Source organism: Sinocyclocheilus anshuiensis, unplaced genomic scaffold (genome assembly GCF_001515605.1).
Source record: "Sinocyclocheilus anshuiensis isolate Anshui unplaced genomic scaffold, SAMN03320099.WGS_v1.1 scaffold598, whole genome shotgun sequence".
NCBI classification, from domain to species: Eukaryota; Metazoa; Chordata; class Actinopteri; order Cypriniformes; family Cyprinidae; genus Sinocyclocheilus; species Sinocyclocheilus anshuiensis.
This window is the reverse complement of record NW_015547660.1, coordinates 169,081-175,807: the sequence shown is the minus strand read 5'-3', so window position 1 is coordinate 175,807 and position 6,727 is coordinate 169,081.

Sequence of the window (6,727 nt, the reverse complement as noted above, 5' to 3'; positions counted from 1 at the left end):
TCAACAATACATTGGATTGGTTTCTTCTTTAAATAATAAAAAAGTAAAAATATGCATGGTGTTATAATGTTATACTAAAAGTAAAATTAAAACAATGGAAAACCCCTTAAGATAACCTGTAGAAAGAAAAAAAACCCGCAGGCGCTCAGAATAACATAAGTAGACTTTGAACAATTATTTGCCACTTTGAACGATTATGTAATTGTGGCATCCGTAATTGTAATCGCGATTAGAAATTCAATTAATTGTGCAGCCCTAGAGCATAATGCCTCTCATCACTGCAGTGATGGGCTACATCTAATCTAACTATACTACATTCTGCAAAGAACAACATTTCCATAAGATTTGGAGGAAATGGCAATGCAGTGTGTTGAACTATTTCAAATGATACATGTTTTAGTCCACGTAGGCTTTTATATACTGTACATGTCAACAGCCTCAGTCACTTCAAGCAGTTACTTCATTCATATACTGATCTGATTCACATAAGAAAACTGTGAAAAAAGTATGCTCACCACATTTATTTGATCAAAAATACATTGAAACAATACTACTGTGAAATATTATTACAATTTACTAATTGTAATAATTAGTAATTTACTAATAACTGTTTTCTATGTGAGTTTATGTTAAAATGTAATTTATTCCTGTGATCAAAGCTGAGTTTCCAGCATCATTACTCCAGTCTTCAGTGTCACATGATCTTTCAGAAATCATTTGCTTATTTGCTGCTCAATTATTATTAATTATTATTGGTGGTTAATTGTTGTTCTTATTATTTTCAATGTTGAAAACACTGCTTAATATTTTTGTGGAAACTGTGATACACTGGATTCGTTGATGAATAGAAAGTTCAAAAGAACAGAATTAATTTGAAGTAGAAATCTTTATGGCATTATAAATGTATTTACTGACAATTGATATCAAATACTGATCAATTTAATGATTTCTTATTTATTTATTTATTTTCTTACTATCTCACTTACTCCAAACCTTTGAATTGTAATGCATCACGGTTTCCACAAAAATATTGGGCAGCACGACTGTTTTCAACGTTGATGATAATCAGAAATGTTTCTTGAGCAGCAAAGCAGAATATTAGAATGATTTCTGAAGATCACGTGACACTGAAGACTGGAGTAATGATGCTGAAAATACAGCTGCGCATCACAGGAATACATTACAGTTTAACAGATATTCACATAGAAAACAGTTATTTCAAATTGTAGTAATATTTCACAATTTTACTGTTTTTACTGTATTTTTTATCAAATAAATACAGCCTTGGTGAGCAGAAGAGACTTCTTTCAAAAACATTAAAAATATATATAGTTAGTACATGTATGTGTACATAATATTACTCGGTGCTTAAAAGTATAATTACACTGTAATTATTGTTTAAACCTATAAGTGCAAGAGCTTGGTCTTGAACACAACTGCAAAGCAGTCAGTGTGAATTGGTTAAATACAACACTTTATCCTGCACCTCACTGCTTTCACAATCAAGCATGTGAGTGTAATATCCTCGCCCGCACTGAGAAAATTAACCTGATTTTTATGGTCCAGCAGGTGAAAATGCTACTACATCTGATCACTCATTCATTCAAATACAATTTTGCATCATGTCATACTATCTTAACACTGAAAGAAAACAACTGTGAGATGCTTGAACAGAAGTGTGTGTAATCACCAGGAGACAAATCAAACTGACTCTGGCTTAAATAATTGACGATGTCTTGTTCCAACTGTCACTTGCAGACTAGCCGATGACATGTAGCTTTGGTAACTAATAGTGTCATGTGGTCATCTACAATGCAAATGAACTGAAATGTGACACTGGCTCAACTGCTTATTCATGAAGCTCCAGAAAATGTTATAAAATATTGAAATTAATTTATTGTTATTTAAAAAAAAAAAAAAAGGGAATTAGAAAAAGTACACAGACCATGACGACACTCCAAGTCTTGAAGATAAAAAGTGCATCAGTGTCTACAGGTATGTCTACATTTCACTGACTCCTAATAATACGTTCTGCTTGCATGTTGGAACAGATCAAATGTGCATGAAGCAAAACACCTGCATTGTGTCTCTTCCATCAACAATGCCTTACCAGACAGCATATAATACAAGTCCTTTTAAAAAAGCATCAGCTCATGCATAAGACATGCTGTTTGTAAGGTATACGTTTAAGGTCTAAAGTTGCCTGTATCCAGTGAAATGCCTTAAATTATTAAATGGTGCCAATCAGTGTCGCATGCGTTATCCACAATGAGCATGCATCATTTGTTTTGTCTTGACAGACATTTCTGCATGATTAGCCCATAAAACAGAATGATTATATATTGACTAAATGTTCCACAACAACATTTTGTTTGTATACGGTTTTAGTATATAGACTTTAGTTTGTAGATAAGACCTCCCCTTTAAGGGAATAGTTGACCCAAAAATACAATTTGCTGAACATTTACTCACCGTCAGGCCATCCAAATGAGTTTGTTTCTTCATCAGATTTGGAGAAATGTAGCATTGCATCACTGTCTCAGCAATGGATGCTCTGCAGTGAATGGGTGCCGTCAGGATTAGAGCTGATAAAAACATCACAATAATCCACAGTACTCCAGTCCATCAGTTAACATCTTGTGAAGTGAAAAGTGACATGGCCAAAATAGTCCAAAATCCATAATTAAAAAAAACAACGCTTCCTCCAGTGAAAATGTGCATCTCCTGTTGTCTCTCACATCAAAATCTACCCATATATTTGTTTAGAGCTGTTTTGGCTTGTAAACGGTGCTTGATCTGTGCAGATTTAACTTTTTTCACTGCTGGAAGCAACATTATGGATAGAGGACTTATATTTCAGCCAGATGCCACAGTTTGAAGTCAAAAACACCTAAATGATAGATTTGTTTCTTACAAACACACATTTTTTTGCTTCACAAGCGTTTTTCTTTTTTTTTGTATTTTGTACACATTTGCATAACCTAAACACTTTATACATTGAAATATGCATAGTTCTTTGAATAAACTGAACAAAATATAGAGGTTTAAGAGGCTCTGTAGCAATTTATTGTAATAATCTCATGTGGGTTTACCTATGTTCCTTTCATTTACATTTGCAGAGTCTAATGAATATATGGAATTTTAAAAATAGACCTTTTAGAATGACAACAGGCCTTAACAATGTCTAAATTAAAGAATACTCTTAAAACTGACACACATCTTGTTTGTCAGAAATGGGAATTTTTTGGGTGACTTAAATTGTAATTCAATAGCTGTATATGACAGCTTCTTAAAATCAATCTATATTTTTGGGTGCAAAAGTTTTGTAATGTTTGCTTCCAAAAAATGAGGTTAGAGAATTGAGGTTACAGTAAATATAAATGAGCATGTAACTTGGTCTACAGACAGACACCTTTCACAATGTCATCCAGGGCGAACCAGAGCAAACCTGATAGCAGGCTGCAATCTTATCCGTTCTCTCTTGAAAGGCCTTTCTTGGCTTTGGACTTATTATCCTAATCTCTTGTGCTCCAGTGCCTCCATGGGTGTACCATCTGACTGTGGTGTAGTATATCACAATAATCTATTCCTGTGCTGTTTTTACATGCTATTGGTCAGCTGGGGACTGAGGCAGAATCATGCATCCCAGTGAGTGATAAACATTAGTTTAGTTCTTGTCCTCAAATATGATTAGTTGAGCATCTTTCTAAGGGTGCTGATTTTATAGTCTGAGGCGGTTTATATCTCTCCGGTTGTCTCTGTGTGGCTTGTTTCAGACAGACAGGCCATATTTACACTTGGCATTAACTTGCGACCTGTATCCGAACAGTACATAACAAGTGTAATTGTGTTTTTCATCGAAATGTTATTTAATCTGCGTGTCCTGCATAAAAAGGTTTCCTAAGCTGCTTTATATAAAAAAAAAAAAAATGAAATATTAAAAAGAGTCATTTAGGTTGTAATTAAATTAAATAAAAAAAAAAATGTAAATAAATAAAATAAAATAAATGATATAGAGAGAGAGATGAGATGAGATTGAGAAATGATAGAGAGATGATTTTATATTTATTATTCATGCACAAACAACTATTTACACTGTAGACACCGACCTGTTAAAAATCATGGTACTCTGTGGTACATGTCCACAATGGTAATTGGTAATTTTCACAATGGCCATGGTAATTTGTGATTTCTACATTAAGAACACAAGCCTCGAATCAAGGCTTCATCTGGTACGCTCATTTACTCTCGACAAGTCCCGACGCCTCGGTTCAAATGTCACATCAGGCGTAACATTTAATAAAGATGTCTTCATCCCTGGCAAATGATAGGAGGCATTTCATGTTACTGTTCAATGGATTGAAAATCCTTGTGTGTACTTTGTTAGTATCAAAGACTATAGAACTACAAAGATGGTTCCCCTTCAGGATCCTAAGTTGCTTTACAAAAAACAAAAAAAAATGAAATATTAAAAAGAGTCATTTAGGTTGTAATTAAATTAAATTAAAAAAAAATTTAAATAAATAAAATAAAATAAATGATATAGAGAGAGAGATGAGATGAGATTGAGAAATGATAGAGAGATGATTTTATATTTATTATTCATGCACAAACAACTATTTACACTGTAGACACCGACCTGTTAAAAATCATGGTACTCTGTGGTACATGTCCACAATGGTAATTGGTAATTTTCACAATGGCCATGGTAATTTGTGATTTCTACATTAAGAACACAAGCCTCGAATCAAGGCTTCATCTGGTACGCTCATTTACTCTCGACAAGTCCCGACGCCTCGGTTCAAATGTCACATCAGGCGTAACATTTAATAAAGATGTCTTCATCCCTGGCAAATGATAGGAGGCATTTCATGTTACTGTTCAATGGATTGAAAATCCTTGTGTGTACTTTGTTAGTATCAAAGACTATAGAACTACAAAGATGGTTCCCCTTCAGGAACTCGAGCTGCGTCGACGTCGCTTTGGGAACGCCCTTGCGTGACCGCGTTCTGAAGCACGTGTCAAATCAGTCCAATGGAGCAGTGAGACGTCACGAGCGGGGTGACGTGAGCGCCAGGAAGTATAAAAGCGCATCCGGCAGAGCGCATGTTAGCTTCGATGAAGTAGCGCCTGGAGGGATGCAGGGAGTATGGCAAATAGACGCAGCGTCTCGTTCCCTCGGGGAACCATGGTTACATACGTAACCTAGAGACGTATGTCAGACAGAGATCGCTGATTGGTAAAGTCATTGCATCACTGCAGCAGCCATTAGAAGCTCCAGTTCCCATAGAAACCGGAGGCTATACCAGCCAATGCGCAGTCATAAGCGCAATATAACTGTGCATGCGCATTGGCTGGTCTAGCCTGAAAAAAAAGATTGTTAAACGCTATTTGAGCATAAGAAACAACATTCATGGGACAGTTCATTTCAGATGTTGTTGCTGATATGAAATATGTAATTTAATCGCGAGTTCAGCGAGCAGTTTTTGAGATTTCAGGATCCCCCCATTCATTTAGATATAGGACTTGGTCTTGTTTGAGCTGCCCGGAGGCATTGCAAATATGGCGGCCGAGTGAACAGACTTTCCTTGAAAGGGACTTTATTAGTATCTCATTATAGTTTTGCCGCTCCAAGTGATTCAGTGTGTACATGAACTGTCTAAATGGTTTATACTGAATTATCATGAACCGATTTAGACTGTCTTGCTAACATGTTTAACAGATTCCTTAAAAAGCAGTGAATCTTTCACCATTCCGGAATTGTTAGTTCAGATTTTAAACAGCTACTTGTTGTGGACAAATGTAAACACACTGTTTTCTGATTGGGTGATGATCCGATCTGGGACACTTTCCCGTTAACGAACCATGGTTGCAAATTCCATTGAACTCTGACGGTAACCAAGCTCAAGTGTAAACGTAAGTGGATCCGTTCCTTACTGTTCTTAGAACTGTTCAGCCCGATGGTGGATAAGCTACGCCAGTAGGTGGCGACTGTGTCTTCATGAGTGAATCATTTTAATCATTGATTCAACCAATTCATTCAAACCTCTGATTCATTCTGGTACAGCTACAGTGCTGCTTGGCATTGCAATGCATTTTGTGTAGATTTGTTTTTTTTGTTTTTTTTTCTACAGCGATGAAAAATAGACTGGTATCGTGTCTAAAATGTAAATGATTCAATATTAAATTGCTGATTATTGAATTGTACGGTATAAAAGCAGTAAGTTCTAAAGTGACGTTTTAGAATTCATAATGTCACATTTTTTGAAGTAGCAGCTGCAGATTCATTCATTTGTGGCGTAAGAAAGTAGTTAAACACTATAGTTTACGTTTTCTAGTGCTATATGGTGGTGAATTAGCATTGCTGTGATCTGCTGCATGATAGTGGAATAATATTTTACTGTCATGAGGTCCTAGCATTAACGTTGTTGACATTATTTACACTGAAAACACACATTACACACTTTATATTTAAAGAAATAAAATTCAAATTAGTGGGTTGGCCTTAAGTGCATAATGAGTTTGCCTTAATTTCTGATTATGCAAATTGTTAAAATACTAAAGGCTATACCAAAGTCCTTTTTTTCTTGTTCAGAGATAATTCAGAGATAAAGTGTGTGTGTGTGTGTGTGTGTGTGTGTGTTTGTGTGTGTGTGTGCGCTTTAATACTTACTAATTCACTCACTGGATGTTACTGCTGGCAAGAGAATTACTAGTTTTGCTAAAT